General features: G+C 37.9%; 1 long non-coding RNA gene across 1 annotated transcript in view; it reads right to left on the minus strand.

The window, feature by feature from the left end:
* The window catches only part of LOC110481780 (uncharacterized), a 109,351-nt gene that overhangs the window by 15,944 nt on the left and 72,260 nt on the right, over positions 1–21,147 (minus strand). Inside the window, exons 7-9 of the long non-coding RNA XR_014952958.1 lie at positions 16,077–16,411; positions 10,307–10,387; positions 8,758–8,811 (exon numbers count right to left, since the gene is read on the minus strand). This is a non-coding gene — a long non-coding RNA (uncharacterized LOC110481780). The remainder of the gene's footprint in view (positions 1–8,757; positions 8,812–10,306; positions 10,388–16,076; positions 16,412–21,147) is intronic.

Genomic DNA, 21,147 nt, shown 5'->3' on the forward strand with positions numbered 1-21,147 from the left:
AGGCAAGAAGTACGGTCATTCATCTGTGGTTAGTTTTTCAAATTATTTTTAAATAATAATTTCATTTGGCTTAACTTGAGATTCAAGGTTCCCTTTAATTAACACAAAAAAAAAAAATCAAAAATGGCTCAGAACATCAGTGGCCAGAGTTTAAAGCAGTAAAAGTCAGTCTTCCCTAAGCAGAGGAAAAAACGGAATTAAAAACAGACTCCAGGAACCTTCTCAAAAGTTAAATCCAAAAAGGAGGAAAAGAAATATTGATGTAATCTCAAACTCTAAGCAAACACAGATTTTTACTATATATCTCTTAATCATCACCTGTCAGTCACAGATTTCTGAAGCAATCATAGATATTAGTGGTTTCATCTGAGCTCCTTTCCCTTGAAGTGTACTTTATATTTTTTTTTATTCTATTCCCTGTTGAGCAGGCCCATCTTGTTTCTCACTTGAATGTAATCACTTGTTCTTAAGCACTCCAGGGTAAGCTTCTCTCTTTCCCAAACATGTTTCTTTCCCTAGATCTCAGATCAGTTCTGAAGTTCAGATTCTTAGCAGTGCAGAGTAATTAAAATTCCATTTAATCAGTTCATTGTAACTTTTTGCAGGCATCTTTTATCCATACAACTCTATCTTTGAATGCACTTTCTCTCCTTAGAAGCCAGAGACTGATGCTAGCAAACATTGGTTTTACAGCTATCATACCCTTTGCTCCAGTTACCCAGTTGCTAAAGATTTCTCTTCTCTTCTCTTTCTCTTCTCTTCTCTTCTCTTCTCTTCTCTTCTCTTCTCTTCTCTTCTCTTCTCTTCTCTTCTCTTCTCTTCTCTTCTCTTCTCTTCTCTTCTTTTCCTCCCTCCTTTCTTCCCCCTTCCCTTCCCTTCCCTTCCCTTCCCTTCCCTTCCCTTCCCTTCCCTTCCCTTCCCTTCCCTTCCCTTCCCTTCCCTTCCCTTCCCTTCCCTTCCCTTCCCTTCCCTTCCCTTCCCTTCCCTTCCCTTCCCTTCCCTTCCCTTCCCTTCCCTTCCCTTCCCTTCCCTTCCCTTCCCTTCCCTTCCCTTCCCTTCCTGGAAAAGCTATGTTTTTATATAACCCAAGCCTATTGACCACATTTTTCAAATCAGTCTTTGTTTGCACTGAGGATCCCAGAACTTTTTGGATTAAGTGCCAGCTCCCTCGCTGACATTGCTTTGTTTATGGGAGAGATCTTCCCAGGCATGTTGATGATTCAGTCATGCCTAGATACAAATCATCTTCTGTTTTGTATCCAAATCCATCAAACATCACACAGATCTACCCAGTATCTGCTGCAACTGCCTGTATTTAAAAACAAGGTTTGTGCTCTGAGGGGCATCTCAGTCAAAACCAAGGGTAAAGAAAGTATTTAGGCAATGTGGAGAAAAGTAAGAGGAAGAACTGAGAAAAAAAGGAGGTAAAACAGAAGAAATACAGTAAACATGTTTTTTTCTTGGCCAGTTTTGTTTGAATTGCCTTTTTTGAATTGTTTTTTTTCGTGACCAAAGCACAAACATTCCCTCCTCTGGGTTTTATTCACTAGAAAATTATCTGGACTTCATCTTTCACAGAGACATTCACAAAGTCCTTCCTCTACAGGACATGTTTTAAGGAATAAGTAAGTGATAATCTATATCTTCTTCTAGCAGTGTTCTGAAAACTTGAATTGTTTTCAGATGCTCCTTACAAGTAGTAACCAATTGAAAGTAAAAAACTGTATTTACTAAATAGATGTTGTTCACACTGATCCTCTTAAGTTTTGTCACATTTGGCTTTAAATATTAAGTGTGAATTCAAACAGGACTGAATTAATAGAAAAGAGATATCTAACAGCTACATCAGCATTCTGCAACTGCTACATAAGTAAAAGCCTTAATGTTATAATCATGGTTACTGTATCAGAACAAAATCATGTTCTTGTCTACTAAGCCAGAAAATTCCACCCAAAAAAAAAAGACTTCCAAAATTAGCTCAACATCTAAGACGGGACATTACAATATGTATGCAGCTTTGTAAATTATGACACAACTATGGCAAGCTAACAAACAAAAAAATGTTCCTCTGTTTTTCATATCAAAGATTTTGAATAAAACCACACAAAGTCTCCTCAAATTCATTTAGTATTCATAGTACACTTTTCAGAGATTCTTCACCTTTAGATGACTCACCTTTAGAACATCTAGCACCATTCTTTGCAGATGATTTCATAACCTGATGTGATACTCTGTGAAGCTGTTCCTTGAAGTTCTTCATAGAAAGGAATAAACACTCAGGAATTTTCAAATGCTATAAGCACAATGGATTTGAGGAAATATCTTTCTCATTTCCATAGAGATGAAAAAAACATTGCTTTCATTTTCCACCTTGAAAGAGTCCCGTACCAAAGTCAAAAGCATCTCATTCATTTGCATCTCTTCTTCAGTCTGTCTTCCTTAAAATTGAAACATTTCTCGTCCACTCTTTCTGCCTCATTCCATTTACAGTTGGGCAGACATAGTCTCCAGTCTAAAGCACAGAGCACTCTCCAGAAAGGTGGAGGGTGTGATCTGAATCCACTCAGGCTAAGGGACGGGGAAATGTAGGGAAGGAAGAGAACAGCAGAACCATGACAACAGTCTTAAAGGAAAGTTATGTGGAAGTACCTTTGAAAGAGGGTATGAATTTAGGACCTGCAGTAGAAAGAGCCTGCTAAAGTCTCAAACCACAGAAAGGACAAAATGCGGGTGACAAGCCAAGCAGAGAATTTTTCTGCCTAGAAGTCTAGCCTAGATGGCTCCCAGCCAAACAGGCTATTTCCCTGCATCACAGGGAGCACGGATCTATTTGGTTTATATCTAGAATGGACATTGAAAAGAACCTACAAACACTGGAACACTGCATGCTGTGGTGATCATATAATGATGTTAAACATCTCCTAAATTTTTATTTAGACACTGATTTACAAGGTTTTGTATACTCCAGCTCCATCTCATTTGCTCCCTTGGAGACATAAGCCTTCAGCAATTATTTTGTAAGTCAAGCCCCAGAGGTGCTGAAGAAGGGTACCTTGATTGCATTCATGGTATTGTGAAACCTACTAAATTCCCCTAAATCCACAAAGCAGACATTTTTTCCCTCCTAGCTTTCCCTTATGTCCTAATCCATAGGTATTTTTGAAATATAGTACTAAAGGAAATACTGTCTTATCAAGTGCTTCTTTAGAGTTCACTTGTGGGATACAGAAATACTGTTTTCCTCTCCTGTTTTGTGCCTATTTCTGCCATTTGGCTTCATACCTGGAAAATGGTTTTCACTCTAAATTGAGCCAAAAATAAAGCAAGAATCAGTAGTGCAGAAGTTGGGCTTTATTGTGATGCTATTGGTTCCCATTATCTTTTCAGTACATTGCATGAGAAGTCTGGTCATTGTGTGGAGCAGAAGTGAGACCTAACAATGCAACTGAGAGCTAGCTATGACCCTGCCTTCCAGTGGCCTTCCATTTCTGGTTTAAAACACATAAATACCCCATAGACGTACCTTGGATAGATAGAAAGGTATCATCAACTGCAATCTGAGAAACTACCAACCGTTTGTACTAACACTGTAGTAATCTGGAAACTACTTTATCCATTTGTCCTTGGCTGGAAAACTGACCGTGAATCCAGGCATAGCAGTAAAAAATTTCTCCTGCGGTAAGAATTAAGGATTTAAATTGTTTTAATTCCAGCTTACTTTCTAGAAAAATACTTGAAAAAATAACTGTTTGAATGAACATCTTTAGTTTACTCTATGGAAAAATTTCCATTGTCCATAGGGCATCTCTCATATCAAATTTCTCATACAAATCACTATTTAATAGATAAAAAATAGCTTGATGTTGGAACTGATGCAAGAATTACTCTAATCTCAGTATTATTTGCTCTGATAATTATGTTTGCCACATCATTCTTCCTATTATCTCTCTACTCCTCACACTGAGGAGAACAGACCTGATTTTTCCAATCAAATCCATATTACCATGTGTATTTCAGAAATTCATATTGGGACTACTTGCAAAAATCTTGTGGTAAAATCACAAAGCCTATAGAACACTAAAGAACAAATGGAAGCATTATTCCTAAAGCAGAAGACAACATCCCTGATGCAGAACTGGCTTCCCACATTGCCAAGGGAAAAAGAAAGTGACTGTTTCTCTTAAAAATCACCCCTAGAGGAGAGGATTGTCTGTTTGTCTGTTTGCAACTCCGGTGCAGTTGTATGCATTTTAAAATAAATTGTAGAAGAAACTTGAATACACTAAAGAAATATTTAAATAGGAGCTAAATAAAACAGCACCACTTTTAACTGGGCTATGGTACACATTGATTATTTTGGGCAGCTGAATTTCCTTTTGGGATCACTTGCAGCCAAAACTTCAGTTCTAGGAACAGTCTGTGGGCTATCTCAAGTTCAAAGGACAAAGTTGGCATAAAGTTTGTTCTTGGCCCACTACCAAGGTGTTTTCAGGAAAGGGAGGATTAGCCAAATAATCCTTGTCAAATATTCAGTGATGCTTAGCAACATGCTGCACTCTTTGCAATGCTCCTGTACCTCTTCCAACACGGCATAGTTCTCATACTCTCAACAGAGACCCATAAAATCCTATCCCAGCATGGGCTGAATAATTCTGCTGAATTGGAGGGCAAACAATGATAAGAAAATAATTAAGAAATTATTTTCAGGAGAGCTAAATGCAGATGGCACCTGCTGTCATGTAATATCTTTGTCATGTGGGCCTGTGTCTGGATATCGCACTGGAGGTTGTCCCATTCTCCATGTTAGTCCTATAGCAGTACACAGTGTGTGTCAGCCTTATAGTCTTCTCATGAATATCTCCTACTTTTTAAGCATATTCTGTAAGAGCAAAACCTTAGGGTAAATATTGAACCAATAATTGTGAAGTAAAAAAACCCAGAACTGCTAAATGCAAAGGAACTGATACAGAGATTTTTATGTAAAATGTACTATTTTTAAACATGATTGAGGTGGTCATATTTGTTGGATATACTTCCACTCAAAACCAAAACCTGCATCTATCTGACTGGATCTTAATGCCGATCACTTGATGCCGAAATCACTGCTCCATTGAGAAGTTTGCTAAAGATGGCTTCGTTTGGGTGTTAACATGCCTTGAGTTGCAGGATAATTCACACAGAGATGTCTACATTTTATATGGAGAGTCCATATTGATCTTATTCCTAAAGACACCACAGGGTGAAATAAGTCATCTTATGGTTTAATGATAAAATTTGAAGTTCTATCATCAGGGTAGTTTGTTTATCAAAATATAGTAGCCCAGCAAACATTATGAAAATGCATTTCAGTTCCCTGAGCCTTTAATCATTAACCTGGCAATGGTATTAGTCTTAGTTGTGTTTGCAGGAATAAGACAGATCCCACATGCTCCCTGGCTTCGTTCACACTCAATTTCTGTTACTCTTCTCCCTCACAGAGATAGCAAATAAGATCTACAAAGGTTGCATAATGGATAAAAATATTTTTTAACAAATAATAGAAATTTTTAAGAACAGAATGGCAAAATAAAAAGGTTAAAGAGGAAGTGATCACAAAAAGAACAAAGCTAAACCTAATCAGACTAAGCACATCCATGAAAATACACTCCCATAATAAAAATTTTTATATTGAACATTTTTAAATCTGTTGTATTTCACATTGAGAATTCATTCCTTCAATCCTAACACATTTATAAAATGAAAAGTTATCCAATCCTGTAGTAATGGTTATCCTTCATGCCAATCCTCTAGGATACCATGGTCTCTGAAATGAATGGTCATTAGATCTTCCCTCAGAAATCTCCATTTATCATAAGAGTTATTCAAGTAATATGAATAATTTTAGAATACCAGCTATAAGATCTGCTGCTGAAAAGAGGATTCATGTTCCAGAAAATAAAACGTGTGGGGAAGAGATAGAAGAGCGCAACAGTTTCTTTGAGATTAGGTCACAAGCTCAAAATTTCTCAAGTGCAATAAAAAAATTTTTACAAAGTGAATATTGTTTGTGCAGAGATGTTCTGTAGTTCATTTATGTGTTTTTCCTACAATACCTAAGGAATAATTGCTTTTAGAAGGTCTGCAAATTGCTCTGTGTGTCCCATATCCTTGAGGACAAACATGCACTCAAGGTAGAACTCTGTCAGTCAGGGTCCACCCCGGGACATGCACAGGCATGTTTCCACAGGGATCCTTAGGGATGTTTCCAGGTTTTAGGATCCAGGTTATATGATGGCACAGACCTCACTCAGAGCTTCTCAGAGGCAAAACCATCAACTGCTGTCTCAAGAACAAAATAATTTTTACCTGTAATAACAAAAAAAAACTCTGCAGTACTGAGAGATGCAGCCCCCTGGTACAATCCCTGAGAAGTATTCAGAAAGGTTTAATGACAAGTTGCAAACAGAGCACTAGCACAAGAGACTCAGAGAGCTGTGGTGGGTCTGGGGAAACTCCAAGCGAATTTCATGTAGGTGTGAGGTACAAAGTAAAGGAGATGTTTCCATGATTTTTCATCTGCTTCCTGCCTTCAGGAGCCAATCTGATTTCCTAAGTTCAGCAGCCACCTCAAGAGGATTTTGTCCTGGCTGGTGACTGCAGTGCTGGGGAAGGTTTCCCGGATGCATCTGGTGGTAAAGCAGAAGCAGTGATGTTGGGCTGGGATGTGCAGATACTCAAGGAGCAGACTTCACCGAAATGCTGCTGCTTGCAGAGGAGCACAGTAAGGGAGAAAGAGCAGCCACAACATTCATTGGTGAGTCAGGGAAAGCCAGTGCTGCACAGGGAAGGGGAAAGGCAGTGTGATGCACCCTCTAACATGGATCTGATTGCTCAGCCTGGCAGCTGTTCCGTGGCTGGCACGTGATACAAACTTGTCTCCCACAAACCCAGGAACCAGAGTTAAGAACCATAAAAACTCACAATCTGATTTTCCTACTGCTCTTTTTCTTTTCTTTCCTTTGTTTTCCACAGGAAAAGCCACAGAATGAGAAATGCCAGTTTTCCAAAGAGATGCAAAGTGTTGCTAGAACTTTACAGGGGGTACCAAAGACAGACAAAGACAGAAATGTCTTGTCTAGATCTTGTTTCACAGTATCCCAGCCTTAAAAAATTAGTGCCTCCTGCCTTGGGTGTAGCAAGCAGGGAGTTCCACCAAAGTTCTCATCACATGCTAAATGAAAGGAAAAGTACACCCCAACTTTAATTTCAGAAATGCAAATAATAAACAATAAGAAGAACAAATATTGTAACTCAAATATTTTAAAAAGGCTGTTGTCCTGAATTATCCAACCTTCTTAGGGATCAGCCTCAGAATGATATGATTTTGCTAACACTATTGTATCTATACTTCTGCCCTTCCAGATGGATGATTAAGTAAAACTGCATGTTAGCATGTTTTGATCAGCACAGCATCTTTTAAAAACACTCCACAGATCATCTATAAGAGATGATGTTCTGCACAACAGAAGGAAGAAAACATATTTCAACAGGGAAAGAACTATTTTCTCCAGACCAAAAATAAGAAGGGAAACAACTGTCACACAAATGTCTATGTACATAAATAGGGTTGCCTTGGAGTTGTGAAAGTTCTGAAAAAACTATTGCAACAATTCAAAGTTCACATTATTCTGAAGGAGTGTAAGGGAGCCCAGGGCCAACCCCAGTGGCTCCAAAATGGTCAGATTGGTCCTGTAACACACTGAAAGCTGGCAGTTTTATAGGAAGACTATCCTCAATAAATTAATCGGTGTCATTTGATAAAACTTTTCGACACTAGTTGTTAAAGCAATGCAGTCTGTCAAACAGGACTACAAAGAAATGTGACATCTGATTCAAGGGTGTCAGCTCTGAGAGAACAAGATCCATGCTGAGGAAAACAGTTCTGCTTGAGAGTCTATAACTGCACATTCTTGTGGTGGCATTGGAACTGTAGCTGGGATGGATTAGTGGCTTCAGATGGGAAATCAATGGGGAGAAACTTGAAATTTATTCTGTGCACTGCTGTGCTAATGTGCCAAATGTCACTGTCTCCTGGTTGGCTGCCTCAGGGAGGGACACTTGCAGTTTTCCATCAGTTTCTTGTAGATTGCAAATCTGGAAGATTTTAAGTCAAGCAAATCCATGTTGCTTCACTGAAGCCACAATGCAGAATGAAAATCGTCATAAGCTGCGGCATTGTGATAGTGACTTCAGTCACAAATTAACAATATTATTTGAGAACACAGAAGTGTTAGAACGGAGACTGCTTGGAACTGTGATCTGAGATTGTGGAGATGAAGTATCAAGAGAAATTATTTTCAAACTCCTTCTTTTCTGCCTGATCTTCACCATTGTAATTAGCACTGGGATGCAGACCAAGCTGTGGGGAACACAGGTATATTGGGAGATGTATGTAAATGTAGTGGCCACTCTAGAGTCCCCATAGTCTAGACAAGCTAGAAATTGAAGCAGAATCTCATCTTCCATTTCCCTGATGAACAGAGCAACTGAATTGCTTGCCTGGGGCTATGGGAAGTCTTTGGCAGCAGGCAGGACCTCTTCTCCCAGGAGTCCATCCAGTATGGTGTTCAGGACACCTTCCCCATAGCCACTGATCAGCCACTTGCTTTTGCATGATTCTACCACACCTTAGAAAATACCCATTAGATATTTGCAAAAAGGAAGAAGAAAAAAAGGTCTGCAAAAGAAAATACATTCCTCAAAGACAAAAGTTCTCACCTCACAGAACAAGGTGAGCTTATCCGGGAGAAGTTCAGAGGATAAAAAATGTGTCTGCAAAGAAAGAAAGAAATAATGCCTGATGAATCACTTACAGTGGATGAAAACTGTAAAGATGATTGATGGTATTTACATGCAGCTAGAGTAATAGCCCTGCACTAACCTGTTCAAACCTATAAAATCCAAGTCTGTTTTCATATACTGTTAGGGTCAGTAGAAAGTTTCCCTTGGTTTTGTCTATAAGAAATTGAGACTGAGGGGGGTTAAGTATGCTGTGAGCTATGTGAAAGCAGTGTTTGCATGATATAATGGCAAATTATTAAGTCCTGGCATGCAAGAACATGACCATTCACATTTACAGTGTGGCAATAAAGAGGACAGAAGACATATGAGATAAAAGGGCAGAGAGGGGGAGAAAGGGGAAGGAAGAGGACAGATTGCAAACCAAACAAAATTCAGTATACAAAACTGTACTTTAGATAGGGGAACAGTATCAACTTCAAAGCCTTAAACTGAAAGGTCTTCTAACATTTTTTCCCATGAAATAGCTTGTTATGTGAAAATTACAAATGACTGAAATTGAAAGTGCTTAAGGAAAGTTTTTTTCCATTATTTTCATAATTCCAGCAATTTTAGACTATAGCTCTTATTGCAAAGACAGAAAAAGGACAACTTCACTGTGGAACAGCTAATAGCCTAGTGATCTCTGCACTCTACCCGCCTGCAGGTAGGTAGTGCTATTTTCTAAGAGAATACTGTCAGTACTAAATTGCTTTACAGTGAGCATGTTCTCTCTCTGGGTTTTTTATTGTTTTGTTTTTTTTTTTTCTTTAACATACACAAAATACTTTGGAACATTTATTTTTTGCTTTTGATTATGGAAAAGAAAGAATATCTATAAAATATTCACAAATCTTTAAAAATAGTGTTCTCTTCAGTGGGCCATATCTAGCATTTAGGTCATGTGCCTATCATGTTGAGTGTCACTATGCATTAAGAACTGGTGTCACTTTCAGGAGGAGGGAAGGGGAGCAGTTCATTTAAAGTTGTTACACTATGAAAGGCTGCCTACTAAGGCAGGCTGAGTGATTTAAAATGAATAATTAATTCTCTCTTTTCTCTTGTGAAGTAGAGACAAGCAGGTTGTGAAGGGTTCCTTTTCACCACTGTTCTATTTTGTGTCTCTAAGCCTAACCAAAAGCCAGCCCAAGTCAGTGGGGGACTTTGAACTCAGACATGCTCCATGGTTCACAATGAATGCCAGTAGGTTCACAATGAATGCCCAGGGAAAGTTATGGTGCCAGTATAGCCAGTTTTGTTATATAGAGAGGAAAAAGATCCATGATCCTGCTTTAAGAAGCAGATTGTAACAGTCCAAACTGGAAACATCTCAAGTAGCAGCTCTGAAGTCCCTCTGCAAGGGTTTTTGCAAGGACAATAATTTTGGGGTCTGGAGCATATCTCTTATGAGCAGAGACTGGGGGAACTGGGCCTGCTTATTCTGGAGACAGCAAGACTGAGAGGGGATCTCATCAATACATATAAATACCTTGAAGACAGGTGCCAGGAGGATAGTGCCAGAGTGTTTGCAGTGGTGCCCAGTGACAGCATAGGGATCAGTGGCCATAAACTAAAACACAAGAAGTGCCACAACATGAGGAAGAGCTTCTTTACATTCTGGGTAGCAGAGCACTGGAACAGTGGAACCTCCACTGCCCAGGGAGGTTGTGGAGTCTCCCTCTCTGGAGACATTCGAAACCCAGAAAGCCGTCTGGACACATTCCTGGGTCACCTGCTCTATGTGACCCTTCCTTGGGTTGGACTCAAAAATCTGCAGAATTCTCTTCCAACCATAACAATTCTGTGACTTTGTGAAAAGATACAAACAAGAATGCACCACTTTCTCCCATCAACATGTGACAAGATCACAATAAGAAATTCCTTACTAGCTCTTCTGAGAACAGTTTTCCATAACTGCTCTGTGAGAAAGGGGATGGACTATACAAAAAGATGACTGTTTATGGTCTGAATACTGGTAGGGTTTTTTTTTCTAAGTGATAAAAAGTGACAATATTTTTTTTTTCTGTTTTTTGATTGGTTTATACATGAGTACTACTACTAGTATGAATTAAACCACTTTTCCACTGTTTATGTTTCTGTAACCATCCACATTAGATAATCACTGCCAGTTGATCCTCAGATTTTAATGGAAAGTACACACAAAAAGGTCAGTGAAAGAAATTATATTACTTTCTCAGTAAATATTGGAAAATTATTTAAAATTTTCAGACAACTTTCCTAGTTTAGATGTATTTCATATCTCAGCTCAAAACTGAAAGAAATAAATTGAACCACAATTTGAAAAGCTTCATGGAACCTTTTTAAGCAAAGTGCACCATTTTTCTGGGTGTCCGCTTGATAAATTTGGGAGATTAGCAACTCTCTTGTACAGAGATATTTTTAGTCTGTACTTCTTGGAAATTTTGCAGTAATAAGCAAAATCCTCAAGCAAGAAAACAAGATCCTCTTAATATTTAAAAAAGCTAAACCAAACCCCAGCAGGGGCCACACAGCCCTCTCCCATCCATAACTAAGGAACTGCTATGGGTTGGAGCCCAATTCCAGTTACAATTGTGGAGGTAGCCACTCAGCTTTGCAGTATTTGAAGATATGGGTGCAAGCAGTTCAGTGCCATTTTGAAATATTGGCATAAACACGGCATTAGAAAACTCAGCCTGCTGGTTTTTGACCCATGATTGAAATAATTTAATGATATTTGCAGGTTTAGTTTGTTGGTTGGTTGGGTTTTTTAATACTTTTATTTTGGTTTGAATGTGGGCAAGAGAAACCACAAAGTAATTTAGGAACAGTATCATCCTCTAGGGTGTGGTAGACTCTTTAAAACGGAAACTTGAGTCCTAATGTTTGGCATGAGTGAACCACAGTGACCAGACTTTATATGAAGATGGGTTGACAGGGTTGATCTTACTGAGATATAAAGCCCCATCCTGGATCTGAGAAGCATTTTTCAATGGAAGTGCTCATTAGTGGCTCTTTTTTTTGCTTTCACTGCTTCTTGTCTTACTCTGCTGTGCCTGGGATAATAGCAATTGTGATGTGTCCGGGCTGGCAGATGGTGAGGGCATCTCTGCTGTGCCTGTGCTGCTGAGCTGGAGAGGCTGGAAGCCCAGTGTGAAGTCGAGCTGAATGTGCTGTGACCTGTGGATGAGTCCACAGAGGGGCAGGGCACCCTGAAGTGTCTGTGGCCATGGATAATGTGTGTCACCTGCTCCATAACAGAGCATGTGCTTCTCGAAACATCTATGGCCATGGTTATGTCTGTGCTGAGGCAGGTACACCTTGAAGCATCAGCGGCTGTGCATGAGGTTGTGAAGGAGCACCTGAAAGTGTGGGGCCACCTACCACATATGCTACACACAATAGTGATGCTTAAATACATGTAATCTTTACAAGCAATTAACACACAATGTTTTGTCTAGTGAAAAATATCTATAACAATTCAGTGATTCTCCAGATAATTATTCATATCAAAAGAAAAGCTGAAGAAAATTGATTGAAATACTACAGCTGGATTCAATTCAACTCAAAGAGAAGAGGGGGAAACATGGACCCCATTTCTCATTTGAGAACAACCACAATGTGCCTCTTGTGCAGGGCTCTCACAATAGCCCCCATCACAAGGCAGAGGCTATTCCTCCCTCTTGTTACTTTATCACTTCTGTTCCTGCCTCACTGTAAAAGCAAAGATTGTAGAGCTGTCTGTGAACTGAACTTTGACATAGCTACTGAGTGAATTAAATTTGCCCTTGCGACAACAACAAAAAAATTAGCATAGAAATATACCATCAGATCTTTCTAGGAGATTATTCTTCTCATTAAGGCTCCAGTTCATGTTTTCCCATCATCCACCCATTTCCTTCATATTTCCTTCTGACAACCCACTGCAAAGCTCTCCAATCTTGCAGCTTTTTCCAGGCAGACTAACCAAGGTGAGGGGTATCTGTTTCTTTCACAGATATTCTCTCTCTGTGCTGATGGGGCACAGCAAAAAGTTATATAAAAAAAAATAAAACCCAGAACATATATTATTTCTTCTTCTTTCACCCTGTCCTAAAGCAGTCTGCAGCAGACTATGGACCAAGTGCTAACTTGCCTAATCCAAAGCATGAAAATTGAATTTGGATTAGTTGATAGTCTTAAATTGGCAGTCTTGAGATGTTTAGAAACAAAGTACTGGCAAATCACTAATACTCTACGCAAATGAAGTTGTTTCAAGTGTCAACATCAAAGCCAATTTGGATGGATACATGGACTTGAGATCATAAAAATATATACTCATTTGTTAGCATTTGTGTCTTGCTTGTCTCAATTTGTGTGCACTAAGGTATCCTTTTAGTTATTATTCTCACTGGGTAGAAATTGGAATTTTCTCTATTTGGACAATTGTGACAGCAAGTAAATAACTGATATAAAAACAAATGCCTGGAGACCATAATAAATATTTTTAATCACGCTACTCAATTTCTTGTTTGTTTTTCTAGATGGTACATTATTTATTCACATCTGTTTCTACTGTAGACAAATCTGAGCCTTCACTACTGCCCAGAGTTTGCACTATGGATCTGTCATAACATTTTAACATTTTTAATGCCTTAACAAGGCAGTATACTGAGTTATGTAGATATTGACTATTTGGATATTAATTTATTGTTCTAAAAACAGCAGAATGTATAGATATTTCTCGAGGAATAAAAGATAATTATATGCTTCTACTAGTTAACTGTTTCTTTTGTAAATTCTCAAAGAAAACATTAAGCACGTTATTTGAACGTTTAAAATGTCTGAAAAGGTAAGTTTCTACAGAGTTCTTCTTGAATTACTTTAAGTAACAATCAAACAAAAATATTATCTCACATCCTGACTACTTAGAAATAAAGAGAAACTCTCCTAAGTTATTAGACTTTTGAATCTTCACTATTTGAAAGGCAGAACCATATCAAAAGACATCACTGGATATGGGTCACTGGGTAATATTTCACCTGTAGAGCTATTGGGGGATTCTAATAACAGATCTGAAGTTCTTGCTACCACAAACTTCACTATTCTCTGTAAATTTCAAAGATAAGCCACTTAAAATAATTTAGAAAAAAATGATTGGTCAGGGTCTATCAGTTTCCACTTCCAAGGTTTAAAATATTCTTCTCAACATTGTAAATTTTAGTTTGTAAAAATTTTTTTATACCACTGAATTGCAAAAATCTTATGTCCATATATTAGCCTGGTGTTCCAAAGAGGTAGTTCATAGACATTCCTATCTAATTAGCATTTTTAATGAAAAATGAAACAAGGACTGGAGACTTCAAAATTATTAAGTCCCTAAAAGTTTGTCATAATAAATGGCTGAGTAAAAGGAGAGTATTTCAAGTTCCAGTGTCTTCTGAAGAGCACCTTCTGTTATACCCCATTCAAACACATCATTGCAACATATGACAGTTTTTCTTACTACAGTTCCAGGTTCTTTAAAGCAGGTATTACTGCCTTGTGACTCAATATTTCAGGTCATTCTCTTCTCAAAAGAAGGAGACAAATCCATGCTTCTGTGCATCTGGCTGTATGTATGTACACATCCAAACACACAAAGTCTTGCATGGTGCTGTACATATATATATATGCACATGCAGAGGTTAAAAAAAAAAAAAAAAAAAAAAAACTTCTTTCCAATTTCATGTTCTTTTCCTTAATGTTTTTTATTGTTGCTCAGTCCATGTCGTGTACAGTTTTTCTCAGCATTCAGGTCTTTGCTTCAGAAAGTGTGTTTGGTGAAATGAATTCCTTCTTGTAGACCTTCCATCATTTCCCAGCTCTATCTTCCTCACATTGAAAAATATTAATTGTTATTCCTATCAGAAATCGTTAGGGTCTTTAAGAAATTTAGAAAGCCAAACAGAAGTTAAGTTAAAGAAGAAGTTAAGCTCAAACAGAGTTTAAATTGTCTTATTAACAAAACTAAAGTTTCCTTTCTGTATAATTTTTTAGAGATGTTTGGCTTTCTCTAACAGTATATTATGAAACTGCATCATGTACTCACAGTCATCATGAATCTGAGAATAGTTCTTCAATTTCCAAAACTGCAATTCAGAACTCCCCAGTGAATTAATAACCATTTTTTAAACTTGGGGAATAAAATTAAACTTGGTATTTTATTCTTAACAGCAATGTAGTTATAACATTGCCTAACACTAAAATAATTTTTGTTTACTTGTCATCAATATATGACCTTGAATTCCTTGAATGGAATTATTTGGAAGGAAACACATAATATTATTCTTAAGAATCATTTGAATATTGATGTCTGTTCTATTTGCAAATAATTTTTCCTTTCTGGAACATGTCCCATTGGGGCTTTTTGTACAAAGTTCTCTTAGAGCTTTTTTTTCTTGGCTGCTGAAAGCCCAATATAGCACAAAACATAAATAATTATCAGTACCTTTACATACTTCTCTTTTATGGTGCTAGGAGAGGTGGGGGGATTGACTTTTTCTCCAGGCACTTTTCCCACTAACTTGAAAAATATCTCATTGGTGAATTGAATAGTGAGAGATAGACTTGGCTGAAGAGGTAAAAGCAGCATAATGAATTATGTGGGTGTACTCTGAATAAAACATTTCTTAGAACAGTAAATTTAATGACCTGCCTTTAAGTGCTTCAAAATAAAGTGTTTTTGGATATCATTAGCATATCATACAGATGATGGTTTTCAAGGAAGATGAGAATTACTGTTACAAGATGATTCGTAGAATTATTGAGAATTATTTTGGTTGGAAAAGACTTTCAGAACATCAAGCCCAATGCACTGACAAATTCACTACTAAACCAGGTCCCCCAGATCCATATCTATATGTCTTTTAAAAAACTCCAGGAATGGTAACTCCACCTCTTCCCGGGGCAGCCTTATCAATTCAGTCACCCTTTCAGTGAAGAAATGTTCCCTAGTATCCAATCTAAACCTCCCCTGGCACAATTTGAGGTCATTTCCTCTTGTTCTGCCACTTGTTACTTGGGAGAAGTAACCCCCACCTGGCTGCAGCCTCCTTCCAGGCAGATGAGGAGAGTGATAAGGTCTCTTTTTCTCAGACTAAACAACCCCTGCTCTCTCAGCTTCTCCCCATCAGACTTGTGCTCCAGACCCCTTACCAGCTCCACTGCCCTTCTCTTGACATGTTTCAGCACCTCAATGTCCTTCTTGGAGTAAAACTGGAAAGACAGAGGTGCCACTGCTTCTGCTCCTGATCACTTACCCAGTCACTCCAAGCTCATGAAGGCTCTCTTGATTACCCTTGGCATTCTTGTTGCAACTTCACTACTGATTACCTGAAAAATCAATAAAGAATGATAATCTGAGGGCCATACTAGGATGAGTAAGATGAGAAGCTTTCTTCCCACATCTTTAATCCAGAAGGTGTTACAAAGTGGTGACCAGCTGCCAATACTGTCAGGCCTTGAGCAGGCGCAGACACGGTGGTGCAACATGTTCAATCCAACTATTCATGTTTTGTCTTGCTGCCAGTGAAGGGTCCCCTTCTGTCTCTGGACTGACTGTTAATGTCAGGCAATGGAGAAGCCAGACACAAACCTGTGGGAAACAAGCATATTCCTTTCTGTGGGTGATGGAACCAATCTGCCTTTCTTTCACCCACTAAGAAACAAAAAAAGGAGTAGAAAACTTCAAACACTAGAATGTTTGAAATGAGTAAGAAAGATTGTGATGTCTACAGTGAAGTTAAACAGTTTCTGCCATGATATTTGCAGCAAACTACTCCAAAGTAAGCAAAAGAAACAGGAAGCATGCAAGTTTTAAACCACATTAATTTTTTCACTGATGGGTCCAAATGATGTCAAAGAACAAAATATTGACACGAACAGCTTCCAGAGGTTCTCTCCTCACTAGATCAATAAAAACATCTTTCCCTACCCATATTCCCAGTACTGCACAGAATCTCACTCAGCCATGCCTAGTCTCATAAGCAGGAATTCTTATTTCAAAGGCTGATTTGAAGTGCCTATTCTTCTATGTAAAAGCTTTTGCAACTTCTTTTACAAAGTAGGGAATGTAGCTCATGAATGTAGATCTACATAATAAGATTATGGCTGAAAAAGTGAACAGCAGAGCTCATTTATTCTACATGCCTACTCCAGAAAAAAATGATCATCATCCATCAATAGCATGCACTGGAATGAAGAATCCCAGAGAGGACAAACACAGCTGCTGCCAAAGACACAAAAGAGACAACATTGTGAACAGTGTGGGGAGACTATCACACAATATCTGAGATAATCATTAAAAACAGCCAACAAAGCTCAGTGGCATTAGCAAACTGTTTGGTTCAGACTCATTAATGGACCACATGGGCAGTTTCAACAAATTATGGCATTTCAGAGTGTTTGCACTGAAAGTCAGCTTGAGGACAAAAGGAAGCATGAATCAATTCCTTTTAAAAGGCAGTTGTTACAAAAATTATAGTTTAGTCTATTTACACTATATTGGTGTCAAGGACAAAATCTGAGTTGTAAATATGATCTTAAAGGTCTTTTTTAACCTTGAAAATTCTGAGATTCTGTGAATATACATTAATGGCCCAACAGGCCAGTACTGCAGCACAATGAGGAATACAACTCTTCCAGGCATAACACAGTCTGTCATTTGAATAGGTCTCCACATGGTAAGAGGAAAAGACAATGAACTTAATCACATTCCACTGACTCAGGTCTTTCTGTAACAGGGGTTTTATCAGAATTGCATTTTGAAATTAAACCATAAGAGAAAGAAAAGTTGGACTGTGACATCATAACCTTGACCTTTCATGACTAAAAGGTACTTCCATTCCATTTGACTTTTCTAAATTTTGCATTATGCTAATATGTACAGTATGTATGGTATATATATATATCTATATATATATATAGATAGATAGATATATTTCAGTATTTTTTCATTACAGAACACATGTAAAGAATACATTCTATAATTGCCATGAAATCTCTCTGCTTTCTAGACAAATATGCAAAGTTCACCATAGCCAGCATTTGAAGTAGTCCTTTGTACTCACTGCTTACTGCACACATTCAAAAGATTTTTTTCTTCAATGTACTAGTAAATGAGATTCTAGTTAAGCCAAACTGGTAACTTGCTTTGTTTCTATTCTTCACAAAAACTCCATCAGGTAGATATCCCTATTTTTTTTAATTTCTCAACTCCTATATCTCCTTTCATATTGCTTTATCTCTTGACTACATGAGATGAAACATAGACACCACCCACTTCTCATGAGCAACGATGCTTTGGCTATCTAAGGCTTTGTCAAAACATAATTTTGATGTCTCATAAAGGAAACTAACATAAAAAGTAATTGCCATGCAAAATGAGATTACGGAATTTATTTATATAAGATACATCCTGTTTCAATGTATTGCACCATGACTTTAGTGAGACCTATTAACAGCCAATAAGAAACACTCAGTGCTGCAGCTCTCTGCAACCCCTTAATGTGGCTTGATGATCAGCAGAGTGGCCACTCTGCTATGACTCCCAGCAGCTCTGCAGATGCAGTCTGAATGAGCCATTAGTTTCAGTGGACAAATACCTGTGTTTTCATCAATATGTAATCTTACCAGAAGATGAAATTGAAGTCCAGAGGCCACAACGCAATCATATTTTCCACCATGATTTGGTTTTGTTTTCCTTTAAGTCTGTGGTGTTCTTGCAGATTTTCTTGTACCTTCTACTTTCTATTCACAAAATGACTGAATGAAATGTATTGCTGAATACTTCTCTACTCTGTGCATTTTGTTCTGAATATTCTTACTTATCTTCCTTTTTTCCCTGCTTTTCCTAAATAGATATTCTAACAAATTTAAAACTAAAATCTAATTTTAGCTATCATAAATGTCATAATGGAATTGTCTGTATAAAATTTTCACTACAAACATAACCACATTACTGTGGGAAAGTATATTATTACCTATTTACTCTAATATGCTTACAAGTAAATTTTGGCTGTTCAGTTTGGCATATGTGAAAGTTATCTCACATTAAGACACCAGGAAGTTTTCTCCATGGAAGCTGCTAGTGTGACTGATATCTCTTGTGACATTCTAGTAAAGATCCATTCTGAATCTCAAACAGTGAATATTTTCAAATGATCCTAAAGTTCTGAAAATACTCCAAAGTGTTTTTGTCCATGTCAACCATGACTATTTACTTTAATATCTTAACTCATCGAGAGAAATAAAGGTATGAAAACCAAGGGGTTTTAGCTCCTGTATATACTGAATGTTGTCAAGACTCTGGATGTGCTGGAATAATTTCAGATTTCAAAGAGCATTTTCTTTGTATCAGCCATTCCATCCTGCCTTGTGCTACAGCCAAAGTTAACATCTCTGTAGGAACAGCTTTTGTGTTGCAGAGATTGTAGCTACTGCATTTGCATTGCTCAGCACATGAGAGGCACGGACATACTGGAGAGAATCCAGCAAGGGTACATTAAGTAACTGGAGCATCTCTTCTGTGAGGAGAGGCTGAGAAAGCTGGGACTGTTTGGAAAGCAGAAGTGAATTCATTAATGCCTATAAATACCTGAATAGGGGAGGCAAAGAGGACAGACCTAGGCTCTTCTCAGTGATGCCCAGTGTCAGGATCAGAGGTAATGAGCACACACTGAAACATGGGACATTCAACATCAGGAAACATTGTTTTACAGTAAAGGTGACCAAGCACTGGTACAGGTTGCCCAGAACGGTTGTGGAGTTTCCATCCTTGGAGATACTCAAAAACTGTTTGGACATGGTTCTGGGCAGCCTGCTTGAGAAGAAGGGTTGTATCAGTTGACCTCCAGAGGTTCCTTTAAACCTCAATGATATTGTGGTTCTGTGTGATTCTGCTTACAGACACAAACTCCAGTTTGAAAGAACTGAAAGCTCCGCCATTACTATACTGGAATTCAAAACATGGGACTGAAACATTCAACCTCAGGTCTTATATGGTGTGCTTCCTTCACACAGGGAGCAGCCTGTGTAAAGGAAATCTTTAGTTAAGCCACCATCTCTCCTGAGGTCCTGTAAACACTGGCAAGAGGAAAAATCCTTCAGAAAGCATTAAAAAGAAGAAAACTATTTTAGCCATCTGTCTTCTTCTCTCTCTCGACTACTTAACTTAGGAAGAAAAGGCAGCTCTATCCTGTGCTGGGAACAATGCCCCTAAAATTTACAAACAGCTGTACTGTTGCAATGCTATCCAGCATACCTCATATTGCAGGAAGAAACTTTGGCTTTTCAACAGCTCATTAAAATACAGATTTTGGGGTCAGAGCATGAAATTTTTGTTTATCCTCCAGAAGTACATAAGCATGCACAACCAGGATATGATTACACAGAAGGAGGTTTGCCAAGATGAAACAGGGCTCCTGGGGATACAGGCAGGGCTGATGAGAAGCTGGGCAGAGCCAGTTGAGCCTGGTAGTCCCTCAGAGTCTGGACATCTTTTGACCCTACAGACTAAATACTGATGGATCTTCCTTGGCCATATGTTGGTCTATGAGGATTGGCTTTATATGTACACAGCTACAATCTCACAATTTCTTCTACTAATTACTTCTACTATTTCTTGTTACAATTGCTTCTACTAATGCCACTCTTCCACATGTGAAATGACCCCAAAGACAATCTTTCCCAGCAATTCTGACACAGAAAATTCTGCTAAGAATCACTGCAGGTGACTTGCAAAAATGCAAACATGCTGGTTTGGATTTGAATCCTCATTGTGGGTGAGGATTTGAACCCACCAGTCTTTCTATTGGGTAAAAAATTACTCAGGCAGCTTAAAACCTTTGATTTCCCAAACATACTAGAAAATCTGTCACAGTCAGTAACTAAGACATCACTTTTAATCTGTCCTTTACACTCTTGTACATTTTTATCACTATATATCACTTTAAAATTAAGGTACTTTTTATCTAGGAAGATAACTGAAATAACTGGGGAATCACAAATAGTCTAATTTCTCCTTTATTTAAAAGTAACTCCTGTTTACTTCTCACTTTAAGTTAGAAATGCAGTATTTCTCCAATGTAGTCTTAAAAAATGTTTCATGTGTTATGGTACAAACAAATCTATGCTCCTCAAAACTCCTTCTAAACTGTATTTTAAAAAGCTTAGATAAACAAATAGTGTTCAAAAGCAATTATTCCAGAAACATGTAGAAATTAAAGTTCTTGTTTTATGCACAATTTTATAAAATAAAGATAAGTTTCTATTATATCTTTAAGGACTTTCTGACAAGGTTGGAAAGGTCTGCATCTGTTAAAAAATGTGGGT

Source organism: Lonchura striata, chromosome 2 (assembly GCF_050655825.1).
Source record: "Lonchura striata isolate lonStrDom1 chromosome 2, ASM5065582v1, whole genome shotgun sequence".
NCBI lineage: Eukaryota > Metazoa > Chordata > Aves > Passeriformes > Estrildidae > Lonchura > Lonchura striata.